Source organism: Grampus griseus (assembly GCF_964374135.1).
Source record: "Grampus griseus genome assembly, chromosome: 1".
NCBI lineage: Eukaryota > Metazoa > Chordata > Mammalia > Artiodactyla > Delphinidae > Grampus > Grampus griseus.
Genome location: NC_139017.1, coordinates 149,391,064 through 149,418,247, shown reverse-complemented (window position 1 = coordinate 149,418,247; position 27,184 = coordinate 149,391,064). Strand labels below are relative to the sequence as shown.

Genomic DNA, 27,184 nt, shown 5'->3' with positions numbered 1-27,184 from the left:
CCGCCTGCCGATGCAGGGGACGCCGGTTCGTGCCCCGGTCTGGGAAGATCCCACATGTCACGAAGCGGCTGGGCCCGTGAGCCATGGCCGCTGAGCCTGCGCGTCCGGAGCCTGTGCTCCGCGACGGGAGAGGCCACAACAGTGAGAGGCCCGTGTACAGCAAAAAAAAAAAAAAAAAAAACGAGGGGTGAGGGACTTGCCCAGTGGTCCAGTGGTTAAGACTCTGCACTTCCACTGCAGGGGGTGCAGGTTCAATCCCTGGTTGGGGAACTAAGACCCCACATGCCGCGAGACGTGGCCAAGATAAATAAAACGAGAGGTAAGCAAGATCTGGACCAGAATGAAAAATGCTGGACACCCAAGCTGTGAATACTGATGTAAAAGTGTCAACCTACAATAACAAATATTTGAATAGGACCCAGCGTAGTTCTCTTTAAGTGGCCCAAACACTAGAGCTTTACTTTAAAAAAAAAAAAAACTATCTATTCCCCCTCTGCCCACCAGCTCCCCAGCCTCCCCCCCGCTCCAAGAGCCACACATGCTTCTAACTCTGAGAGTTTTCTAAGAAGCTGGTCAGAGACCCTGAGTGGCTGGTCAACAACGTAGTTCTTTACAGATGAGGCTTAGAGAGCAGAACTGGCAGCTGGGTGCCAAGAACGCACCAGCCCCGCTCACATCCCACATCTGCCCTGACGCTCTGAACCACAGCCCATCCCTGCCACACGTTAAAGTTTGTGAAACTGAAAGAGAGCACAGAGAAGGGTAGAAGGTGCAGAAAACGACACAGAAATAAGTAAATGAGAACAGGAACTGAATGAGGCGGCATCAGGATGCGGCAACGAGGAATGTCAGTTCCCCTGTTGTCCGCTGACCCCTTCCGCTCTGGGACCCTTCACACTGACACCAATTAAACCCACCAGCTGTGCTTCCAAAGAACGCCTGCCCGGGTCGGTCTGGCTGCACAGACACTGGAGCTGACAGCCGCAGAGAGCAGCTCAAACCAGCCACACGGTTCGGCCCGCCCTGTGGTCTGGTGAAAACATGCCTAGCCAAGGGAAGAAAAGAAAACGTCTCAAAAACACGCCTGAGAAGCTGCTGGCCTGGGCCTGGATGCAGGGGCTTCTCAGCTGCAGGGTATGTAGATACCAGCCACCAGGGTCCCAGCCTTCTCTGGCCATGGGTCTATAAAGAGAAAAGGTGATAACTGGGAATTGGGCTTTTAACCTTGGAACTGAGAAATCAGCCTGCTGCTCCCTCCAGGGTGTTAGACCCTCTCACCCAGTTCTTCTCAGCCAGGAGTGATTTTGCTCCCCACCCCAGGGGACATTTGGCAATATGTGGAGACATTTCTGGTTGTCTGGGCTCTTGCTACTGGCATTTAGTGGGCAAAGGCCAGAGATGCTGCTAGATACCCTACGATACACAGGCCAGCCCCCAAAACGAAGGACTATCTGGTCAAAAACGTCAACAGTGCCGAGGCTGAGAAGCCCTGCTCTAGAGTCAGAGAGCACAGGGTTTGAATTCCAACTCCACTACTTACGAGCTCAGGGGTCTTGGACAAGCTACTTTGCTTCTCAGAGCTCCAGGTACCGTTTATATAATGAATAAATCTTATGTAGCAGTTTCTAAGTGCCGGGCACTATTCAAAGCACTTTACACATATGAACTCATTTAATCTTCCTAACCACCCCATGCCACCGTACTACCCTTTATCCCCATTTTACAGATGAGGAGACTGAGGCCCAAGATTACCCAGCTAGTAAGTGGAAGAACCAGGATTCGCACCCAGCAATGTGGAAACACGGCCTGCACTCTCACGTTACTCCATTCTTAGCTTGCCTTATAGATCAGAGCTCACATTGACTATCTAATTTAGTTCCTGATGCAAGGGCGTGCCGCAAATGGGGCTTCTCAGCCCTCCTTCGGCATTTAGCCCACATTGTTTGTACTGTCTTGAACAATGACACCAAGGATCACGCCACTTGCTTTTTCTCTTTCCCTTCCAGCATCTAAAAATGGCAAACATTCAAACATTCCCATTCCCCAAACGCCAGCTACACCAAGATGTTTATTCAAAAGTGCACAATGAGCTCTAGCCAGGCTGGCATTAACACTCTCCAGTACAATGTTCCCAAACATCGTGCTCATTGAGGATGAGGACTGCAAGGTCATTGAGAACCACGTCCTGGACCTGACATTGCTCTCTGCGGCCCCCTTATTCCTCTGCATGTTGGTTAGAAGGTCCCAAGTGTGTCTATTTGAAAACAAATTGTCAGATGCCATCTATATTTAACAAACAAGCAATCCTCCCTAAGCAATCTGAAAAGCACGCTCTCGGGAGCACGCTCTGAGGGCACCCAGGCCAGTCACTTTGCAGATGCAGAAACTAAGCTTGCACCAGCAAGTCAGGACAAAAAGAAAAGCCCAGAACAAGTTTGAGTGTGCTCAGATCTGGAAGCACAGCAAGTGAGTAATTAGCCAAGCTGAACATTGGACAAGGGGATACTTTTAGGAAAGGACAGACAGTTTCAACCCATTCATGTGGGAAAGAAGCACAGTGTCCCCCTCTAGGCCCCTCCCTTGCAGGCTCTTCTGTCTCCAGCTCTAAGCCAGGGAAAGGATGCTCCTGGGACTCTGACTCTTTCTCCTCCACACCCCAGTTTCCTCCCATCTTCTCTTACTCTCCCCACACACATTCCACATCTGGTCCAAACCTTCATTCTACCCCCTTTTATTAGCATAGTTCCCACACTATTCAGATCTGTAGGGTCCAATGGTTATACTGAATATTTCAAATGACCCAACTATTTTTTTTTTTTTTTTTTTTTTTTGCGGTACGCAGGCCTCTCACTGTTGTAGCCTCTCCCGTCGTGGAGCACAGGCTCCGGATGCACAGGCCCAGCGGCCATGGCTCATGGGAGGATCACATGGGATCCTCCCGGACCGGGGCACGAACCCGTGTCCCCTGCATCGGCAGGCGGACTCTCAACCACTGCACCACCAGGGAAGCCCCAAATGACTCTACTTTTACCTGTGATGAAGATGCTCAGGTGAACCAAAAAGCAGGGCTGGACTGTTGGCACCCCCAGTGTGCTAGTGCAGGCCAGCTCAGGCCAATCAGCAGTGCTGACTGGCAGAAAGGCACATCTCTGATTAAATTTAAAAATATATTTTTTAATGACAAAGATCTTGATTGGTTTAGAGGTGTAATTGGATAAGAATCTTTCGATCCGCGATATAGAAATGGAGAGAATAACAAAGTGGTTCTTGGTGGTTTACAAACTGGGCTAAGGGGTGCTATCCTTTCCCACTGACAAATGACTCTGTCCTGGGATTCTGAAGGTGCCAGCCAGTTCGAGCGTGGCAGCTGATCCCCCCACCTCTCCCGGGCCGCATGAGCAGTCAGTGGCCCCAAGGCAAGACCATTCCAGCTAATGGTAAGGAGGGAGTGGAAGTCAGACGGCAGGACAGGGCATGGCTGTGACCATCCTCCAGTGACACTGCAGGTGACTGATAAACATGTATTTGTCTTAGATTAGGAGAATGAGAACATGGTAGACAGAGAAATGGAAATGCTGGGGGCAAGGAAAAAGCTTAAAGATAGACTGGGTTTGGACAAAGTGAGAAGGACAAAAAAGGCAAAGTAGAACCTTTCTGACTGTAGCAGATCCTCCGAAAACTGCCCCCAACTCTGGAATGACTTTTCCATAAGTCAAGAAGAGCAGCAGGCAAGATTCCAAAGGAAAGACTTGGTCAAAATGCACCGTCAACTGTTAAAATAATATACAGCACACCACTAACCACAGTACTGCCCCAATGAACATTAATTGGCTATTATATATAACTCATTATACACTGGACGACAAAAGTTGCTTTCTATACATATTTTAACATATTTGAAAATAAGGTGTGGTGAAAGAGGGGGGCTTGCTCTGGACCCAGGCTTCCTGGGTAAATTCCAGCTCTGCCACATGCTAACTGCGTGACATTTGGCCAATCCTTCAACCTCTCTGTGTAGCACTTTTTCCTGTAAAATGGGGATAAGAACAATGCCCATCTCAAAGTGAACTCTCAATAAATGTTAGCTTTTATTTTTAAAAAGCCTCAGGATTAAAATGGATGAGTGAAAGACCTGGGGTGCAACCAGTTTATGAAGATTCCTTTTCTTCTGAAGTTAATGCTGAATTATCTCGTCTTTCCTTAATCACTGTGAGCTTGGGTTACCTCCAGAGACACAGCCTTTCCTATCTGTCTGTGGAGGTAATGGTACCAGTTGGCCCACTGTTTCTCTGATCTCTTTTCTGCCAGACCTGAAGTTCCCCTCAAGTCTGTGAGGTGCATCTCACTTTTAAGTCCCCTGAATACCCCCTCAAAAAGTCAGGCCTTTTAATTACATCCTACTCTCCTGTCTAAGGCCCCTCACATGGTCTTCAAGAAGAGGTTGCCCTGCCACGGCAGAGGATCCTGACAGCACCCTTGCAGGACCTGCTGAAGAAAAATTATTCAATGACACCTGTTAAAGCATGTAAGGCAGACTTTATTCGGGGGGCCATCACGCTAGGTATAGGGACCACTGCCATGGGGGGTTTTGCAGTGGAGGAGAGAGATGGGGCTCAACTCCCAGTATAATAAGGAAAAGGGGGAGTTTATAACCAAGGAGCAGGGTGGGGGTCAGTGGATGGAAAATTACTAAGAGGAAACATCAGGGGTCAGGGGTCGGGGGGGTCCTGGCTAAGCCGACCTAACAGGGTTCTTGCTGAAGGCAGCCCAGGGTAATGAGGCATCACCTGTGGGGGGAGGGGGGGCGGATGAGGAACCTGATCAGATATTGAGGGTAGTCAGATATGAAGGATGGGGGATTCTGACTAAACCAACTTAGCAGGATTCTTGCTAAAACTGGACAATGCAGAAACACACAGAGGCTCAAAAGTCAAAAACTAATTGAAAAAGAGCTCAGAAGAGCCTGCCTAAAGTTTGGTCATGGACAGAATCTTTGTCAGGCCCAACCCCCAGGACAGTATGTTCGCGGGCAAGGCCCACACTCTTAAGCAGAGGTGATTCTTTGAATGAGCTACATCTGTGCGGGGAGAAGGAGGACACAGGGGCTGGGAAGGGGCAGGGGGTGGGGAAGGGGCATGGTCCCGGGAGAAGGACAGAGCCTGAGCGCTTCCATCAGCACTGGCACCATTGTGTTCTTACATGGCTCCACTACTGTGCAAGATAAAGCAGTCATTCAGCCTCCCAGCATCCCGGGGTCAGGAAACTTTGGTCTCATCTTTGGTTTTGTGTTTATTCGTTTCCTTCTTGGTGCACGCTGGAGTCAAAGTTTTCACTGTATGGATACAAAACTAATCCAGGCTCTTTCTATCCAACATAAGAAAGAAAAACTTGGTTTCCTGTGAGCCAGTATTGATGGATACAAAGCCAAGAGGACAGAAAGAAAGGCCTCTCCTTCCCAGACAGTCTTCCTCTGTGGGGGTGGGGTGGGGTGGAGCGGGGTGAGGGAGAGGAAGGAGTGATTTGGAATCCAACCCCAGAAGAACTGCTGACACCACATCAGCAAAAAGCATCACCTTGCACCCGTCTCAACTTAGTGCCTCTCCATGGCTTAGAGCAAAGGCTCAGAACCCCTGTTCACAAGGGTTTCTGATGTTCTCTCCCACATCCTTGTCCTGGCTCAGAGGACCCTCAGGGCCGCAGGGCTGAGCTATGTCTTCAGGTCAGCCTGCCCACACAATCAGGCCCGCTTGCACACATGTACACACGCGCGCGCGCGCGCGCGCACACACACACACACACACACACACACACACCTCTGCATGCTGGAGATAACACAGGAGAAGGAACCATTCTAAGAACTTACAAAGGCACTGGACCACCATCAGCAGGGTCGCACAGAGCCATATCTACATCTGACTCTCTGCAAGTAACAGTCTCCACAGGTAGGAAGAGACACAAATGAAGCTGCCTTCCAGCTGAAGCAAACGGAGGCTTTGTTTTCTCACTGGAGTGCTGTAAGAATTGAATTTGTTTTCTCACTGGAGTGCTGTAAGAATTGTTTGGGCGAAATAACATAAAATCTAAAAGCCCTGGTTCCCAGGCTGGAAGACAGGCCAGATCTATTCATTCAACCAGCATTAAAAACCCACTGCTTAATTAATACGGCAGCTAGCCGCGCTCTCTTTGCAGAGAAGCAGCATGGTGCAATCCCACGGGCCAGTGTCCTTGCCGCGGAGGCCCCCTCAAGACGGGCACGGTGAGTACACAGCTCCTGCCATTTCGGATGTTTCCTTGTAACACTGACGAAGCGATAAAAATACAAACTGTGAAAAATCAAACCTCTGCTGTGATGTCTTGAACTGTATCAATGAGTTCCTTTTTTAGCAAGGTGTTATGTTCAGGGAACATATCCATTTCCTGATAGTTCTTGAAGAAAGGCCCTCTCTCCACCAGGAAACTGCTTCAACCAGAAATCTGGTTTCCAATTTGATGGGGTGTGTGCACCTTCGGGCGTTTTTAGTGCCCTCTTGCCTGCTTCGTGACCCCACTGAAGAGTGGGGTGTCTCCCTGAGAATATTAATGTTGACACTCCCCCGATGACTTTTGTGTGGAAGGAAACCATGTTTGTCCCATGTCCCTTACACATCATTTACTCTGCCCTGAGCTTGACAGACACTATAGAATCTAATATTTAATGAGTGCAGTGATAAAGGCTTCACCCTCATTGCATCATTTAGCTCTCCCAACAGCTCTATGAAGTAAGTTCTATTATTATTATCCCCATTTTACAGATGAGGAAATTGAGGCTCTGAGAACAGTCTTCTCAAGGTCCCGTTAAGCGGTAGGACCAGGATTCGAATCCAGCCTGAATTTCTCCAAATCTAGGGTCTTGTCCCCGCACCAGAAAGCTTCCAGGCCACGGTCCTCTCCCCCGTCAGCAGAATCTTGGTGTCCTGGCAAGGCCAGATCATGTCAGGAGTGTTTTTGGGTTAGTATGGAATTACATAGCCCTTCCCTACAGCAGATTCCTTGGAAGCACAGGCCTTGTGAGGCCCTTGAGGAGAAAAAACAGAACAAGATCAGAAAGCCCGTTTTGCATCAAGCCAGAGACAGCCGCCTGCTTCAGGACCAACTGCCTCGGCTCACGGCTTCCCCGCCAGCAGTTCAAGATGGGCCTGTGCCGACTTTGCCTCTTTGGTCTCGGTGTGCCCACCTTTAAAGTGGATACAATCATGCCTGTGCTATCGGGCTGCTGCGAGGAGCCAGGGTCATAGGAGTCCTCCCACACCTAACAGGGTGGCTGGCACATGCCGGTCAGGAAATGATGGTTATTGCTATTATTTCTTGGTGGAGTCCCTAGACTTATTCCTAGATCCACCTGAGGGAAGAGGAGAGCAGCCCTCCTCTGTGGGGAAGAGTATTTTATCATCAGCCCTTTTTAGAATTTCTGGTGCATGGTGAGAGTAAAAACCAAACAGACTTTTAATGGGTTTTATTATTGCTTTTAAATTCTCTACAGACAATGCACCTCCTTCTTGCCTGCCCCTGTGGTAGATTTCTCCCACTCCCTCCCTCCCGCTCCGAGCCCCTTCCCCACCCGATGCATGCCACAGCCTAGATTTCTTCCGATTTCCTCAGAAAGGAACTAGAAGGACAGTGGCCATCTTCCCCCACCCCTCATCCCCACGGTGATCACAGCACTTCAGGGATAAAGAAGGCAGCTCCTTCATACACCACGTGGGTCTGGCCACAGAGGGCCTCCCTGAAACGTTATCCAGGGAGAGGGAGATGCACGTGCAAAGCTCGTAACTGGGAAAGGACATGCTGGTTAGCAAGGCTGGGGTGCAGGGAGGGAGGGACAGTGCTGAGGCTAGGGAAGCAGTCAGGGATCCATCTTCTAGGGCCATGCAGCCCGTGTTAAGAACTTTCCATCATCTTGCATTCGGCAAGAAACCACAGACACGATCAGGGCCTGTGCAAAGAAAAGCCTGGAAGGGTCAAGGCAGGGCTTGGGGGGACCAGTTAGGAAGCTTTTGCCACAGCCCAGCCTGGACAGGGGAGTGGAACTCAGACCGGACTAGTGGTTGGATTCAAACCCACAGCCCTAGGAAGAGGAATGCAGAGGATGTGGTGATAGATTAGGTGTGACGGGTGGTAGAGAGGAGAGGACGAAGTGTGGTTTCTGGTCAAGCAGCTGGGGAGACAGGGGTGCCCCTTCCTGAGACAGGGGATGTCAAAGAGGAGAGACTCAAAGGCTGAGGGGAGGGACTGGTGGGGAGTGGAGGGGGGAGTGGGTGTGAGCAGACATTGAGCCAGGTTGTACACACGGGGGATCACCCAGCGAAGAGGCCGAGAAGACGGTTGTATTTACAGTCGGGTGTTCCAAAGAGCGGTCCAGGCGAGACGCACGGAAACTGAAACCAGGCGCGAGTCCACAGGAAGAAGAGGGTCCTGGGGCCACTCTGACCCTTAACGGCCAAGTAGAGGGGGTGGAAAAAGCGGCAAAGGAGACCAGGCAGAATAAGCCAGGAAAGTGGGAAGAAAACCAGGAGGGGGTAGTGGCTCAGAAGCCGAGGGCAGAAAAGAGGATTCAGAGCTTAATTAAACTTAATAAAATGCCGCCCAGAGGGCAAGAAAGCTGAAGTCTGACCTCCATCGGCCCTGATGGATGTGCAGGTCAGAGATGTTCTGATTCACGCAAAGCCTGAAGCGTGAGCGGGAGGGGAGACAAGCACTTAGATCTCTGGCAGCTGCCCCCAAACTTATCCTCCTTCACACCACTAGCATCTCCCTCCCATCCTTCATCTTAATGTGTGATTATCCTGCTTATTGATTTGTTGACTTGTTTGCTGTCTTCCTCCCTCCCTAGAAGGGTGAGGGCTGTTAGGACAAGTACTTTATCTGTTTTCTGCCCAGCTGTACGCCCCCTACACTTGGCAGGATGTTTGGCACAGAACAGGACTCGAGAAATACCTGTTGAATATTGAATGACTGAACTAGAAACAGAGAGTAGAGATAGTTTGGTTAATAAGAAGTGAGAGGGCGAGCTGGAAAGGGAGTGGGCTGCAAGCAGAAGCTGCTGATGGAATGAGGCCCTGATAAGGAGAAGAGAGATGGGTGGGCGCCCCTGAGATGGTGGGGTCCCAGGTTTAGGGAGGTGGTTAGGGCGAATGCAGGGCACTAACATGAAAGCTTAAACTAGAGACTTAGAGGTATTTTTCTGGTCTAAATGACATCTAACCCACATGCCCTGGCCTCAGGACATGTTCCCCCGGAGTAAGACAAGGATCCCTGGGCAGGTGATTCATTAATGAAATGCTTCCGGCGGGGTGGGGGGGTCAGGAAAGGAGAGGGGGAGCAGCAGAGAGGAGGGGAGGAATCAGGCCAGGCTGTGACCTCAGGTGGAGCCCCAGCATGACCCCAGGAGACTTCTGGAATACAGACTGCACCTCCTCCCAAATCTGTCCCCTCCTCCCCCAAGGCGAGGCAGCTGAGTTTCACGTCCCCATGCCAGTTATAATTGGCTACTGTGACACCAGCTCTCTTGACAGGCCAATCCTTTGAAGGGGCAAAGGCCACAGAAGCTTCGGGGTGGGCGCACAGAACTAGTCAAAATGATCCCAGGGTGTCTGGGCAGAGCACCAGCAATGTTTGCTACTAAAGCAGGACAGAGCATGGTGTGGGCCCCCACCCCGGAAGACCCCCCCCCCAAACAACCAACTGAAGTTCCAGGAGGCTGGTCGGTGCAGGGATAGTTACCACTTAGGATCATTTTTGTTGCGGAAAATAATCCTACAAAAGAAGATATCAAGGCTGCTATAGTTACACAGAAGTGCTCTTCTTGGAAAATGATAAGGGCATGAATTCAGTCCTTCTACGAGTACTGAATGTGGTGTGCAATTATTAAGAAAGTACTTAGAGTATTCCAAAATACTTAAAAGTCAAGAAATAGGAAACTTCTAGGGAACCTGTATTACATTCCTAGGACATGTTTATTATTATCATAGTATGTGATATTGTGGCATCCTCGGAAATAAAATCAATTGAAATAAAATAAATCAACCAACTAATATTTACTGAATGCCTGCTATATATACATCCAGCTCTGTGCCAGAAAAGGTGAAATGGAGAAATGTCTTCCATGCTAGAAGTTTATGATCAGGTTGGGGATCAGATGATATTGCTGAAACAATTAAAGAATAAGGCAAGACAGGATCCATGGTAGGCAATGTAGTTTGATGATTAAGAGTTGAGCCCCAGAGTCAGACTGCCTGGGATTACTCTTATTACTGCCTCAGTTTTCCAATCTGAGTAATAACAGTACTTCCTTCACAAGATTCCAGTGAGGATAAAATGAGGTAATTTGTTTAAAGCCCTTAGAGCAATGCCTGATGCATACAGCAAGCACTCAGTCCCTGGGAGTCCCACCGCTGCAGGTATTATTGCCGCTGAGGGGTGGAAAAAACCTCTCCTTACCTGACTGGTCTCCTATCTGGCTCTGCTCAGGAAGGACCCAGACATTTATGCCTGGCTATGGGGTCACACCAGATAAGAAATCAGGAAACATCCATCCTTGTTTCCTTGGACACAGGTGCAAACTAAGCAAAGACCAAGAGTTGAAGGGCACATGGCATGTTCCTCTCCTGGGCTGCCCTGGAGTTGAGGCCGACGGCTTTCTGTCCTGGGAGCCTTTCAGACTTGGAGCACACACGTGCTCAGACTCTAAAGAGTGTTGGGTCAGTAAGGAAGCACTGGGAAAGTCATCAGCATCTTTGTATCCCTACTAATGGATTCCTGCCCAGCACCTGGGAGCCAGTGCTGACAGTTTTCTGATCAGCACCAGAGTAGGGCGTTCAGGCTCAAGTGGTGCAGTCACACACACCTGTGCTTCTATCCTGCAACTCCACGCACAACTGTGTGACCTTGGGCCAGGGACTTTGACCTCTGGAGGCTCAAGTCCCTAGTGTGTAAAACAGTTCCCTGGCCTTGGCTGCACTTTAAAATCACTGCAGGAGTGTTTAAAAGTCCAAATGCCCAGCACTCACCCCAGACCAATAAAGTCAGAAGCCCCTAGGATGGGAAGCACTGCTATAGGGAAAATGGTCATCTTCTACTCATCGGAGTGAATTAACTGAGATAACCCAGGGAAACGTTTAATCAAATACCATGTTTTACACAGAGTGTCCCGACAAAGGTGGTTAACACGTCATACCACCCAGAGTTCTCCCCACAGAGGACCATACTTTGGCAGCTTTATTCTTTTCATAGGAAACTTCGGTTCAGATACCTCACTTTGGCAGGTATCAAGGATCAAGCCCACATTTTGATTTCTCTAGTTGTTTGATCATCCTGGCCCTGAGTCATCTTATTCTTGGAGAGAAAAAACGGTCAGACCCAGAAAGAGTTTCTCTGGATGTAGGGCTGTGAAGCTAAATCCTCATTTCCAATTATGCACTCAATGGCCTCATATCCCCCATCCTCATAAGAGAGTCGCATTCCAAAGGGAGCCTCAGTCCTTGGCTTACAGAGGTGACAGGAGCTGGGGATGGGCGTCCACAGCCCTGGCTCCCATGGAGGCTGCCTGGACAGTAACATCCTTGAGAGTTATAGGAAAAATAGTTCTGGGCCTGTGTCCCCCCCCCGCCCCCGTCATATCATTACTCAACATAGAGCTTCAAACCCTGTGATACATGAAGATGCACGCAAATCTGGGTACGAGGATTTCAGAGTGCGGCGGGGGACTTTCCAGTCCTCGCTTCCTACCTTATCTATGCGTCTGAACCCAGAACCCAGAGAAGGAACTGGGACAAAGCAAACAAGTGGGATCCTCTGCAACTTGTCATCGTGTTTTTCTGTAATAAACACTTGGGAGAAATGAACAGAGCTCCAATTCAAGGAGTAAAGGGGGGCAGCTAGCAACCCAGTTGGAGGAAGAGCTGGTTGGGTGACAAGGGAAAAAAGTGCTGTCCACCCAGTGTAGAGGTAGTGTTTGCAGCCCAATGGGAGCTTGGATGTCAGGGTGCCAGGCAACAGAGCTTGAGGGAGACTATTCCAATCTCACCATGAACTGAGAAAAGGAGATCTGACCACGTGCATCCCAGATCCTGAGATCCCTTTTTGTTGAGCCATTCAACAACACAGTATTTATTTTGGGCTAAGCATATCTATCTATCTATCTATCTATCTATCTATCAATCTATCTATCATCGATCATCTGATCGATATTTCATAGCCCCATTCGGTTAGTACTCTTATTATCCCACTTTGCAGATGAGGAAACTGAGGCACACAGAAGTTAAGTCATTTGTCCAAGGTCATAGAGTTACTATGTGACAGAGTGAAATATGAACCCTGGAATAGGAATCTGGCAGTCTGGCTCCCATGCCCATGCTCTCAATTCCTAGGCCCTATTGTTTCTAGTCTAGTAGGGGCGTCGATAGACAATTAGAACAGAATGTCTACAGGATATACTAAGGACGAGCACAGGTGATGGTGTGCAAAATCCCGCTATTATTTGAGGCTCACTCATAAGAAGGAAAATGGAAGGAGCCACCTGGTGACAGCCTGACAGTCCCAAAGGCAGATAAAATGAACCCTCCAATTGCTGGAGAGATAACGAAGAAACTTGATTAGGTATTCACCCAAGAGAAATGAAAATATACGTACACACAAAGATTGTGATTGTCCACAGCAGCTTTTTTTACAATAGCCAAAACCTGGAAACAACCTGAATTTCCATCAAGAGACAAATGCAACTTGCAGTACGTCTGTACAATGGAATACTACTCAGCCGCACAAAGGATGAACGGCTGATGCTCCCAGCGTGAATGAATCTCAAAGCACGGGGCTCAGGGTACAAAGTCAGGAGCAAAAAAAAGTACCTATTTTACGATTCCGTCTATACAGCGTTCTAGAAAAGGCAAATTCCAGTTTCAGAAACCAGATGAGCGGTTGCCAAGGGAAGAGGGTGGGAGGGGAGAAATGAATGCAGAGGGGTCCAAGGAACTTTGGGGGGGATGACGAAAATGTTCTGTATCTTAATTGTGCCTTTCCAATCCGAGCCTCGTGGCAGGCTGCTGAGCTCCGAGCATTTCCAGCGCTGCCGTTACAAATTAGTGGAAGGGATCAGATACCCGGGCAGACTAATTCACAGCTGACCTCAGAGGGGCAGATGTTCTGCAAAACTGGCCAGTGACCCACAGAGAAGGCTGGCAAGCCCACAAGGCTCTCCTTGGGCTCTTCTGTGGCTTCTGCCTCCCAGGTAGAAACTATGCATCTATTAGATGAAAAAGGGGAAGCACCTTTCCAAGATTTACTTGGCCTTAGGAGGGTGGGAGATAATTTGTCTCTGTCCAAGAAAAAATTTTCACTCACCCTTGAATTGTTCTCTCCAGAACATTTGGGGATGGGGGTAGGGGTGAGGGGCTGCAGCAGGGGAGAAAGGGAGAGAACAGGGAAGCAAATGTCACACTGCTCTGAGGTGGCAGCAAGATGAGCGCTTACCATCTTAAACCCCAGAAAGGATGGAGGAAGAGAAGGAACCCTTCGCCTACCCCATTCTCACCTGGCTACCTAAGTAAGGAAGCATCCACACCAGGGCGCCCCTGCCCGGGCTGGATGAGAAGGGAACAGAGACATCGACAGAGCAGGAAGGCAGCAGGAATGGGGACGGAACACGAGACTGGCGCGGGTCCCTCCCCTGGACCCGCAGGAGGCTTGTGGCAGCCGGAATGTCCATCTGCTGTGCCCCATCACTAGTAGGCTCACAGGAAGGGAAGGAGACAATGACAACCTGAAGGCCCTTTGCTCAGAAGTCATATCAGGAAGTGAGCAGCAGTTCCTGCTGGCCTAGGAGTAAACCACGTCAGTGTCACCGGCCAGCACTGTCTTGGACAAACCGCTTACAACAACAAAGAGTTACAAAATCCCTTGGCCGAAGGGCCTGGAAGTTGAGTTCAGCCAAGCCCAGCCAAATGGGCGGTGGGAGGAACGGGGAGTACCAGCTGCCACCCAAGTCCTCTGCTGCAAACTGAGAGAGCCAGTCTTAGAGAACGAGATGATTGCGCTTTTTTTTCTCCCAAAGAGAGTTGGTTTCCACGTGGTAAGGCCTATCATTCAATAACAAGCTAAGAACAGAGAGAGAAGGGTAGCATGAAGGTAGAACTCTGGCCAAAACACAGGCATCCGGAAGGGAAGAGGTGAGTAATTCTGGACATCTAGCTCTTGGTAAATGGAAGAGGAAACGGACAGCCTCTGATCCTAATTCACTCTGTTTCGGGTTTGGAAGAGAGCTGCATCCAGGAGAAATGTCCTAACGGAACAGGACTGCCAATGCGTGGAACTGGAAATCAACCAGAAACCCATCAGCTCCCCCAGGTTACCAAGAAAGAAGAATTAAATCCCTAGCAGTTGATATACTTCTGCACTTAAAGGCTAAACTATCTGTTATCTACTCAACATCGCTCATTTCTACTGTGGTCAGACTCTCTGGCAGGTTTAGAACATTCATACTCAATCCACTAGCACCAACTTGTCTTCTATCTTAGCCTGGAAGGAACCTAAGTTACATTTCTAAGAGCATACCATCTTAGCTATGGAATGAATCACGGATTAAACTGAATAAACCATTGTAATAAACACGTGCAAATATATAATACATCCTGTCAATAGACTCAGCATTGTCTTTCACAGTTAACAAGTGTTCAAGTTTACTGTGGTATTAAAGGAAACCCTGTGGATTTTATTTCCAGCGCTATGGTGGGCTAGGTATGTAGGTAAGTCTACTGAAAACAACTAAGAAAACTGGATACCAGAGAAAAAACATCTTTTAAAGTGACTTACAAGCTGAGAAATTGGTAAGAAATTCTTTTACTGAGGTGAAATTCACATAACATGATGGAAATTAATTTTGAATTATTCTAGAAGCTTTGAAGATGCCCACAGTTGTGACCAGTAATTCTACTCCTATGTATATTCCCTGAGTAAACTTATATACATGCTCACCAGGGGAAAGTTCACAGCAGCGCCATTTACAAGAGTAAAAAACTGGAAATGATTTTAGCGTTCATGGATAGCAGAATAGATATATAAACCACAGTGTATTCATTCCATGGAATTACAGTTCAGCAAAATGAAAAAACTTAAGCTACAGTCAACAATACGAACAAATCCGGGAATGAAACATTTAACAACTAGCTGGGACAGGGATTGTATAGTCAGAAGGGATTCCGGGCACAGGACTGGAGATGGGTCCCAATACCCCCTGCTGTGCCAGGTCTAATCCCTTTAGGAAGGTGAAGGGACTTGAATAGGTTTCATGGGAGCACAGGGGGGTGGGGGGAGGAGTTAGGTAAGCAGCAATTTACCACCAACTGATATGGAAATATTAATATTTCAATATTTCGGTTGTTTGTCAACTAGTGCAGCCTCTGGTATGCATGGGCTAACTATGAACACAAGAATATAAACAGTATTCCACTTATATGACATTCACAAACATGTACAACTAAAGATATGGTTTAGAGATGCAAATATAAAGGGTGAGACGATAAAGAAAAGCATGGGGAAAAGAGACAGACATGTCCAGAAAATGATTATCCCTGAAAAGGGAGGGGTGGGATGGGATGGAGAGGGGTACCACTCTTCGAAGGTAACAGTAACATTTTTTTTCTTAAATTGACTGGTGAGGACATGAGTGTTGATCATAATATAATATGAAGAATGATTATTCTTTAAACCTTTATATATAGTATATAAGTGTTCTTTTGTATCTAGTGGCTATTTCATTAAAATTAGTTAAAAGGATTTTATCAAGAAAAATTTAATAAGAAACTCTCATATCAAATTGCTGTGGTTCCTGCCATAGCTCTTCCAGGGGCTTGGCAAATGTGATCTCCTCAATTGTAATTGGCGGAACTCTTAAACCCACTGCAAATTCTACGAGCTTCTCCCCAGATCACTCCGGAAAGATTCTTGTGAGAACACCTCTAATGAGGAGCAGGAAAGCCCAACCTTCAGAGTACATTCTGCTCTGGCTCTTTTTATTAAATATAATCAGAAGCACAGTGGGGTTTGTTTTTGTTTTTTTAATCTCCTGGAATCTTCTCAAATTTTGAAATCTTTAAAATGAGGGCATGGAGCAAATGACTACATTCTGTCTCTCTTGCCTAGATTTGTTTTGTCTTTCACCATACGCTTCAGCTGTGTGATGCCCCAGTTCTCTCCATGAGATAGATATGCTGACAGTCAGGGGAAGTTTCTAAGAGTGTATTAAATCTATATTGAGGGCCAGGGAGTGGAGGGAGTTTGGGAGGTTGTGTGCCTGTGTGATTTTTTTTTACCAATTCCAGCAGCTGCTTGGCATCTGTAGACACACCATTCACTTTTTTCAGTTATTTGTGAACCACCCCTAAGAGCCACGCCACATGGCAACTCTCCTTTTCCTGAAGCACAAGTGTGAACTGTGTAGCAAAGCTACACAGCACAAGAGCAAGCCACTTAGCCGGAGAGGGAGTCTTGTCAAAGCTCCTCCTCCCGACACACCAGCAGGGAAACAGAAACTCTCTGGATGTGAAACTGCTTCCTTGAGTGCAAGTTGAAAAGGCAAATCATTGGTGGCCTGTGAATAATTATGGAAACCTCTCCCCTCTGGACAGAAACCTGATTCAGAAGGAAGTCAAGAGCCTATGCAAATGTTTCTGCATTTGCAAATTTGGGAATTTGTAAAGGGTTTGAGATGCATCCATAAAGACTGTCAAGAGTCTACTGTATTGAATCTTGACTAAAGAGATTTTTCAGAATTCTTCTTCTAATAAAAACAAGTTGGTTCATTTTTACCAGGGCTCCTCTGATTTTTTTTAATACATCTTTATTGGGGTATAATTGCTCTACAATATTGTATTAGTTTCTGCTGTACAACAAAGTGAATCAGCTATATGCATACATATATCCCCATATCCCCTCCCTCTTGAGCCTCCCTCCCACCCTCCCTATCCCACCCCTCTAGGTCATCACAAAGCACCCAGCTGATCTCCCTGTGCTATACAGTAGCTTCCCACCAGCAATCTATTTTATATTTGGTAGTGTATATATGTCAGTGCTATATACACTAAGTCCCAGCCTCCCCTTCCCCGCCCTGTGTCCTCAAGTCCATTCCCTACATCTGCATCTTTATTCCTGCTCTACCACTAGGTTCATCAGTACCAATTTTCTAGAGTCCATATATGTGTGTTAGCATATGGTATTTGTTTTTCTCTTTCTCACTTACTTCACCCTGTATGACAGACTCTGGGTCCATCCACCTCATTACAAATAACTCAGTTTCATTCCTTTTTATGGCTGAGTAATATTCCATTTCATATATGTGCCACATTTTCTTTATCCATTCACCTGTCGATGGACATTTAGGTTGTTTCCATGTCCTGGCTATCGTAAATAGTGCTGCAGTGAACATTGCGGGACATGTATCTTTTTGAATTATGGTTTTCTCAGAGTATATGCCCAGTAGTGGGATTGCTGGGTCGTATGGTAGTTCTACTGTTACATTTTTAAGGAACCTCCATACTGTTCTCCATAGTGGCTGTATCAATTTACATCCCCACCAACAGTGCAGGAGGGTTCCCTTTTCTCCACATCTTCTCCAGCATTTATTGTTTCTAGATTTTTGATGATGGCCATTCTGACTGGTGTGAGGTGATACCTCATTGTGGTTTTGGGGTTTTTTTGTGTGTGCTTTTTTTTATATATCTTTATTGGAGTACAATTGCTTTACCATGTTGTGTTATTTTCTGCTTTACAACAAAGTGAATCAGCTATATGTATACATATACCCCCATATCTCCTCCCCCTTGCATCTCCCTCCCACCCCCCCATCCAACCCCTCTAGGTCATCACAAAGCACTCAGCTGATCTCCCTGTGCTATGCAGCAGCTTCCCACTAGCCACCCATTTTACATTTAGTAGTGTATATATGTCAATGATACACTCTCACTTCGTCCGAGCTTACCCTTCCCCCACTGTGTCCTCAAGTCCATTCTCCAGGTCTGCGTCTTTATTCCTGCCCTGACTCTAGGTTCATCGATACCATTTTTTTAGATTCTACATATGTGCGTTAGTATATGGTATTTGTTTTTCTCTTTCTGACTTAAGTCACTCTGTATGACAGACTCTAGGTCTGTCCACCTCATTACAAATAACTCAGTTTCGTTCCTTTTACGGCTGAGTAATATTCCATTGTATATATGTGCCACATCTTCTTTATCCATTCATCTGTCGATGGACATTTAGGTTGTTTCCATGTCCTGGCTATTGTAAATAAAACTGCAGTGAACACTGTGGTACATGTATCTTTTTGAATTATGATTTTCTCAGAGTATACGCCCAGTAGTGGGATTGCTGGGTCGTATGGTAGTTCTATTTTTAGTTTTTTAAGGAACCTCCATACTGTTCTCCATAGGGGCTGTATCAATTTACATTCCCACCAACAGTGCAAGGGGGTTCCCTTTTCTCCCTTTTCTAGATTTTTTCATGATGGCCATTCTGACCAGTGTGAGGTGATACCTCATTGTGGTTTTGATTTGCATTTCTCTAATGATTAGTGATGTTGAGCAACCTTTGATGTGTTTGTTGGCCAACTGTATGTCTTCTTTGGAGAAATGTGTATTTAGGTCTTCCACCCATTTTTGGTTTGGTTTTTTTGTTTTTTTGATATTGAGCTGCCTGAGCTGCTTGTATATTCTGGAGATTAATCCTTTGTCAGTTGCTTCATTTGCAAATATTTTCTCCCATCCTGAGGGTTGTCTTTTCGCCTTATTTATTGTTTCCTTTTTTGTGCAAAAGCTTTTAAGTTTCATTAGGTCCCATTTGTTTATTTTTGTTTTTATTTCCATTTCTCTAGGAGGTGGGTCAAAAAGGATCTTGCTGTGATTTATGTCATAGAGTGTTCTGCCTATGCTTTCCTCTAAGAGTTTTGTACTGTCTGGTTTTACAAAATGTCTTAATCCATTTTGAGTTTATTTTTGTGTATGGTGTTAGGGAGTGTTCTAATTTCATTCTTTTACATGTAGCTGTCCAGTTTTCCCAGCACCACTTATTGAAGAGGCTGTCTTTTCTCCATTGTATATTCTAGCATCCTTTGTCAAAGATAAGGCGACCACATGTGTGTGGGTTTATTTCTGGGCTTTCTATCCTGTTCCATTGATCTATATTTCTGTTTTTTTTGTTTGTTTGTTTTTTGATTTTTGCAGTACGTGGGCCTCTCACTGTTGTGGCCTCTCCCGTTGTGGAGCACAGGCTCCAGACGCACAGGCTCAGCGGCCATGGCTCACGGGCCCAGCCGCTCTGCGGCATGTGGGATCCTCCCGGACCGGGGCACGAACCCATGTCCCCTGCATCGGCAGGCGGACTCTCAACCACTGCGCCACCAGGGAAGCCCTATATTTCTGTTTTAGTGCCAGTACCATACTGTCTTGATTACTGTAGCTTTGCAGTATAGTCTGAAGTCAAGGAGCCTGATTCCTCCAGCTCCATTTTTCTTTCTCAAGATTGCTTTGGCTATTCGGGGTCTTTTGTGTTTCCATACAAATTTTAAGATTTTCTTTTTTAGTTCTGTGAAAAATGCCATTGGTAATTTGATAGGGATTGCACTGAATCTGTAGATTGCTTTGGGGAGTATAGTCATTTTCACAATGTTGATTCTTCCAATCCAAGAACATAGTATATCTCTCCATCTGTTTGTATCGTCTTTGATTTCTTTCATCCGTGCCTTATAGTTTTCTGCATACAGGTCTTTTGCCTCTTTAGGTAGGTTTATTTCTAGGTATTTTATTTTTTTGTTGCAATGGTAAATGGGAGTGTTTCCTTAATTTCTCTTTCTGATTTTTCATTGTTAGTGTATAGAAATGCAAAAGATTTCTGTGCATTAATTTTGTATCCTGCAATTTTACCAAATTCATTGATTAGCTCTAGTAGTTTTCTGATGGCATCTTTAGGATTTTCTATGTATAGTATCATGTCATCTGCAAACAGTGAGAGTTTTATTTCTTCCTTTCCAAGCTGGATTCCTTTTATTTCTTTTTCTTCTCTGATTGCCATGGTTAAAACTTCCAAAACTACGTTGAATAATAGTGGTGAGAGTGGGCAACCTTGTCTTGTTCCTGATCACATTGCGGTGGCTTCTCTTGTTTCGAAGCATGGGCTCTAGGCACGTGGGCTTCAGCAGTTGTGGTACGCGGGCTCAGGAGTTGTGGCATACGGGGTTAGTTGCTCTGTGGCAACTGGATCTTCCAAGCCCAGGGCTCAAACCCATGTCCTCTGCATTGGCAGGCTGATTCTTAACCACTGCACCACCAGGAAAGTCCGTCCTCTGATCTTAAGATAGCTTCAGCATCTAATGCTAAGCCTGCAATTCCTGAATAGACTAACTTTGGTGACAAAGGCTCAGCAGAGCATGTCATATATTTATAACACTGGTCTTATTTTTTTCCATCCGTATTACTTGTTTATCATCTTTTCTTTGGATCCCTGTCATGTATATTACTCTTTTTTTTTTTTTTTTTAAGTTTTACCTGAATTCCAATTCAAGGACCCATGGACATCCAGAGACTTCCCATGATCCTTGAGATTGACTTCTGTATGCTTCTCCCTGGCTTCACTGCTGAATCTAAGGGGTATTCTTAGTTCATCTACCACACATCTAGATGTAAAGCTCCACCCTTTTTTTTTTTTTTTTCAGAAGAATGCCAGCCACACCTGGTATTTTGTAGCACTTAGTAATGAGGGGAGGAATCGAATCACTCATGCATGCATGGTTTTCAGGAACAGACTGGATCAATAGCCTAAGCACACATTCCCAAATGTGACCCTCCCCAAAGGGCAGCCCCTTGGAGAAAGTGGTTCAGTCACCTCCCACCACCAACCCCTACCTCCTCTGCCTTTCAAGCCCCCTGGGATTTCAGAGAATAGCATTTTATCCATCTTATTACATCAGTATCCCTTTGCTTATATACATGGAAACTCGGGACAATTCTGAGCATTTCTGATCATATTCAATGGCCTGTTATTGACAGTTTCTTTTAATAAGTTCAAAACGTTCTTCAAATAATTTACCAAAATGATGAACTTATGTGTGTCTAGAAACCGAGCAATACTCTTCTGCTACTTTTAATTAGGGCCTTCACATTTTTGACATATGCATTAAATTTAAAAATTAAATTAAATATACAGTACTCTTTAAAAAGTGTCAGCATTAATTTTCCTGTACTTGTGTCTTTCCTGTTGCCTTTGTTTTGGAATAAACTGTAACTAAGCAAATCAGCAGAGGGTCAGGCAAAGCTCGTGTAACTCACATATCCTTCCAGTTTTGAGCACCATGTCTGAATTGAGTCAACACCACAGTTTAACATGAGGGTGTTGTCATGACACCTTGAACGTTTTTTAACAGCACACTGGTGGTGGGGAGTCCACATTCCCTACACTGACATAAGAAGCACATGCCTCTCTGGCTTCGTCTTTTCCATCATCCAGTCTCTTCCAATTAATTCCAGCGTTAAGTCGCCAAGTTGGAAGGTTCTGAATGTGTCTCTGGTCAGAGCGAGACAGGCTGAGGCTCCCATGCCTCCTTCTTAGAATTTTCTATAACATCAAATGTTAGAACATAAGTACTACTAATTCTAGCATAATAGTTCCCTGCCAAGTTTCAGCAAAAGATCATAAAGTTCTCAATTAATTTCAATAGGGGAGCTTTATAGTTATAATATAATTTTGATCAATAAGCCCTTGGCTGTCCAGAAACCTCGGGTGAAAAAAGTCATTTGGGGTATACTTCATATTCTCATGCCTTTTGAAGCTGGACACACAAAATGCCATTTAAACTCCTCTTGATGCATATAGGTCCCCGTGCACGTCAGTTATTATGCGACAAGACAGTGTTCTGAAGACCTATCCAAATATATAAAATTTCACTGAATTCCTCACATTAAATACTTATGTTAAATAGTCTCAAAATTCTATACTTTGAATTCCTGTGCCTTTTAAATTTTATTTTAAACTTGTTTAGTATTTCTATTTCTTACATTACTAGTACTTCTTAGTGATATTTTAGAAAAGAGCTATAAGAACCCTTGTACACTACTTTATCAATCTCTTCCAATTTTCTGGGTATAATTGGCAAACTAATCATCGAACCTCTTAGAACTTTATGTAAATGAAGAGTCCTGCAGAAGGGTATGAAATTTTCTGCAATGAAATTTTCCAATGATCGTAATACCTGACCTGAGCTCATGGACTTATGGCATCTCTCTTGCTTTACCATTTAGGTCCCAGATGGCTAAGTGACCTCGTATAAATGTGCATTGCAGATTGTCATGGTATCATCCTAACACCCATCAGCTACAGAGCACATGTTACTTTTTAGCCCAACTCATTTACTTCTCAAGATATGTCAGTGGGCTTGGTAAGGCTACGACGGTGACACCCACTTTACAGATGAAGAACGACCTTGGTCAAGGGCTTTAGCCAAGTCTGTCCTGAAACACCAGTGCTGCCTGTTCACGTAGCCAGTGTTTCCTGCCCTGCTTGCCCAGTGCATCTGCAGATTTGTAAATATGCTTTGATTCCACCAGACACAGAAGGAAGGACCGCATGTCTGGGCCTCCTTGATGGGCAGCTTGGAGAACAGGGAAGAACCTGAAAGGCATCAGGGAACTCACAGAGCAAGTGAGAGACAAGTTAAAAGCTATCCAGTTGTCACACAGCTTTCTTAACATTATCTCCCATCAAGTCGGGGCCTGGAATCTGCCAGGATTTCAGACTAAATGCCTCTTCTTCTTGCTGGTACCTTTCATACACCAAGTGCCTCGATGGCTCAGTTGGCAAGAACCCCAAGGCATCACATGCTCCTCCACTCCAAGGAGGGTGACAGCCACTGAGACAGAGCAGGCAGAGACAGTTCAGCAACAGCGCTGTTGGGGAACACCTTCATCCACTGCCACGGCGTACAACTCTGTCGCTGCCTTAGAGCAGACCCAACGGGGTGCGGAGAACAGTAAAACCATCCCAGCCTGAAGGGCCAGACTTCCTGCTAAATTAACAAGTCTGTCTGGGAGCCCCAGGCTGAGGCACCAAGGGGTGTGATAAAGGGGCCCCGTGCAACAATTCTGTGTCCTGTGGGTACATCAGCTAAACAGACAGAGTGGGGAGGAAGGAGAGAGAGCTGAGTGTCATGGACACCTTTCCCCCTCTGCCTGCAGATATCTTGATGGGACAGCTGTTCTCCTACCTTGCAAAAAAAAAAAAAAAAAAAAAAAATCCCACAGTATTTAATGCAAGAATGTACAGGGCCTCCAGCAACTGCAAGTCATCAGAGCTTTAAAGAGCATATGTCGAGCAGCTCAGCCAGCATCTGGGTTCTACTCTTCAGCCCCACAGTGTAGCCCAACCCCAGAGCAAAACTGAAACAGCGTGGCAGAAACTCTTTCCCTCAGCAGGGAGTATGAAGAACAGCTAGAACCTGAAACAAATGAGCCTGGCAGCCACCCTGCATTCAGGATTCGTGTTATGTTTTATGCATCTAGTTAGGAACCCAGCGGTCTTGCAGGGATGATTCCAACCTTTTCCAGAATTCAAGAGGGGGGTGACATGACCAAATGCAAATTCAGACAAGCAATGACTAGCTGAAAGGGATGTGGGAGGGTCTTTAGATCAACACCAACCCAAAGCCAATTCCACCGCTAACCCTAATGGACACGTGATCTTTGCCCCCCATGTTCTTCACATACATTGCTCAAATCATTCCCCCTCTTCCCCACACTGTCCCTGCCTCGCTGATACACACAGTTACACAAAAACATCATAAACATAGGACCCAACTTCTTCAGTCGGGGGGAGGACGGGAAACGGTGGGAGTTGCTGGGGCGCACGGTCTGATCATTGGTTGAAGTTACGTAATCACGCAAACAAGGGCTGGAGAACGCTGGGTGGAGATCAATTCAGGGCACACCTCACGCTCTCCCTTCTCCCCTCCCCCAACAACCAGAAAGCAAGCCAGTTTTAACACCACCAAAACCAAAGCACAAGACACAGCTGGGGGGTGGCGAGCACCCGGCTACTGCGGTTCCAAAGCCAAGGGTGGCCGGAAACTTGAGGTGCGCGGCAGAAAAAGGGCCAAGGTACCGCTCACCAAGCAACCAGACCCCGCAGACCCTCCTGCCGGCATCCACGACCCCCAAAGTTCAAGGGCGGGCCGAGCCAAAGAAGTAGTCCCGACCTGCGACCTGCAACGTAAACCAAAGCAGCCGCGGTCAACCAAACCCACGCCTGGCCTCCAGCGCCTCTCCAACACTTCGGTCCGAGTCTCCGCGAGTTCAGGGTGTCGGCCACGCTCAGGAGTCCTCGGGCAGCTTGTACAGTCTCAGCAGGGGCCATTCAGCACCAGCGGTGTTTCTCCTTTTAAAGGATGGTAAAATGTGGGGCACGACTGGGAGAGGGGTAAGGCGAGAATCCCCAACAGAGTAAAAGTTTGGGTTTGGTTTGATCTTCTTTGGAGGAGGGGCTTTTGTGATTTTGCTTTAGGAACATTTGGGGGCGGGGGCTAGGAAGATTTCCCCTCTGTCTGGGCACCCAGCATCCTCCGATCTCATTTTCGGCAACACAGACGGCTCAGGGGGGTCTGAACAACCCCGGAGCCGCAGCCAGGGCAGCAGAAAAAACTGCAGGTGCTGCGGTGGACAAGGCATTAGCCCGACCGCTGGGGCTCAAAGGAGAGGGGGGCCCCACTGCGCCGGTGCCGCCGGGCTGTCGAGGTGTGGGGAGCGCGCGGCGCGCAGAGGGTTACAGCCGCCGCTGCCGCCGTGATTGACGCGCGGGGGTCACTTGAGGCTCCCGCCGCTCCCCCTGGCACCGGGCCAGGGAGCCCGCTCAGCCCACCGAGGGCACCGCACGCCGCGCGGCCGCCCACCCGGCCGTTCCCGGCGCCTCCGCCACCGGACACCTCGCCCAAGAAAGGCCACGACGACATGGAATCGCAGCTCGCTATTTCACTTGCCCGTAGCGGCCACTGGCAAAAACACAATAAATAAAATAAAGCGCGAGGCATCCCTCCGCCGAATAAAAATCCAGAGTCCCCTACCTTCGGCCTTGGGATGGCAAACTGGTCCTGTGTTCTCTGACCCACGGATCCAGCCCCTTCTTCATGAATTATTCCGGTCAGTCAGGATTTTGTGCATTTTTTTCCTGAACACCTGTTTCAAGTAAGGGGTAAAGACCTTATTGAAAGAATTGTCCTTAAAAGATAACCTGTGCACACATATGTCCATCCAGGCATGCATGCGCGTTTGTATACACACATATGTACACGAGATATACATGTACATTGAAGCACCAAACTAGGCAGTTGGATAATGGGAGAGTCGGCTGGTTGTGAGCATGCTCGCGCCGGGAACAGATCCACCCTCTGTTATTCCTCTGAATAAATATAAATCACGATCAGAAACCCAAACAGTAGCATCCCTCTTGAATTCCTGCTGCTGAAAAACACGGAATAAATGCAGCCCGCAGACACGGAATCAAATCAGCAGCTGTTTTCTGAATCCAGAGCCAACCCCTGCCTCGCCTGTCTTTTCCACTATGAGTTCAGACCTTTTTTGAAAGGGGTTTTAACCTTTTAAAGATACAGTACACCAATTATCACTTCTGAATAGCTGTCACTCCAAGCGCAGGAAGCCAGTCCCATGCCTAAAGCCACAGGGCAGGCTTGCTCGCAGGGATAATAATTTCATTCATCAGTGCCTTTAAAAAAGAAAAAGAAAAAGAAAAAAAAATATATATATATAGAGAGAGAGAGAGGGAAAAGGGGGGGGAGAGAGAGAGAGAGAGAGAGAGAGGGAGGGAAAGAGCAAAGACAAGGCATAAAACTAGACACATTTATTGCAGTGATGAGCTCCTCAGTGACTAATCAGCATGTTATATAAACACTACCATCCTTCACTTCTGAACACACATGTTCATGGGGTCAGACAATGCCAGGGACACTTGTCAGCACGGGTGTCACCCCTCACAAGCCCCTACCTGCTGATAAAGGACTAGGAAGGCTGCCAGGGCAGCTGCAGGAAGTGGGGGCCGCCACCAGCTCACAATTAACCACAGGGCACTGCCATGCCCTCAAACTAAAGAATCCTCTGGCACTACTTGCAAACTATAATGTAATCTAGGACCAGATCTTGTTCCAACACATGTTTTTTTTTTTTCCAACCAGTATCTGGAATCAAAACTACCACCTGAACCTTTACAGTCTCTAAGATCCAGACTTAGGCCCTTCTTCAGGATTTTGTTAACAAGCTGGTTTTGTTTGGTTGTTGGGTTTTTGTTTGTTTACTTCTTTTTTCAGGACTAGATTAAGCATGGAGGTAGAAAACTGGGGGTGGGGCTTGAGGATAAACAACAACCCCCCTGCCCCAATGGAAAAAAAAATATTCGTTAAGTACTTCAGCCACCCAGGTAGTGTTTATTATTCCAGTGTTGGTTTTTCAAGAGGTCGCCCTGAGAAGAAACCAGAACTCCTCACCTCACTTATGTTTGAAAGGAAGGAAAATGCAGTTTCCTTCTTTTACAGTTTCTTTTTCACCCCAGGAGCCCCAGAGCTTCAGAACGGTGCTGGCTCTGCTCCCCTGGTTCCAGGCCAGCAGCAGCAACACCAGCAGCTTAGCTGAAAAGCCACCCTGATGTTCCCACAGCCGCTCTGGGCATGTCCCTCTAGCCGTAGGCTCAGAGCCCACCCTCCCTGGGCAAACCGCTGAAACCAATGCACCGTCACCCTCTCACCTCATCACAGCCACTGCCTGCACTGCCCCCTCCCAGACACACACACACACACACACGCACACACACACACACACACACACACGCACGCACGCACACCCTTCTCTCTCAGCTCCCAGGGCTCTCTAGCAGAAAATTATCATATTTTGTGTGTCATCACCCAAGCTAGCTGGACCTGTCACTGATTGGCTGGGCACTGCCAGCCGGAAATGTCACCAGCCACACAGCTTGGAACTGGCTCTGACCCGCGGCCACCTCAGACCTGAGCCCAGGAGGCTCTGTGACAAGGTGCAGACCTACCACAGGGAGCCTGTCACTCTGTCACTCCTCCCACAGTCTGCCCCAGGCCCTCTCCTCCCGGCTGGTCTCTCTA

The 27,184-nt window shown here is 47.1% G+C and overlaps 1 long non-coding RNA gene across 1 annotated transcript in view; it reads right to left on the bottom strand.

Moving 5' to 3' along the window:
• Positions 1–27,184, bottom strand: part of LOC309829883 — a 169,514-nt gene that overhangs the window by 45,498 nt on the left and 96,832 nt on the right. Inside the window, exon 2 of the long non-coding RNA XR_014297444.1 lies at positions 25,124–25,235. This is a non-coding gene — a long non-coding RNA (uncharacterized lncRNA). The remainder of the gene's footprint in view (positions 1–25,123; positions 25,236–27,184) is intronic.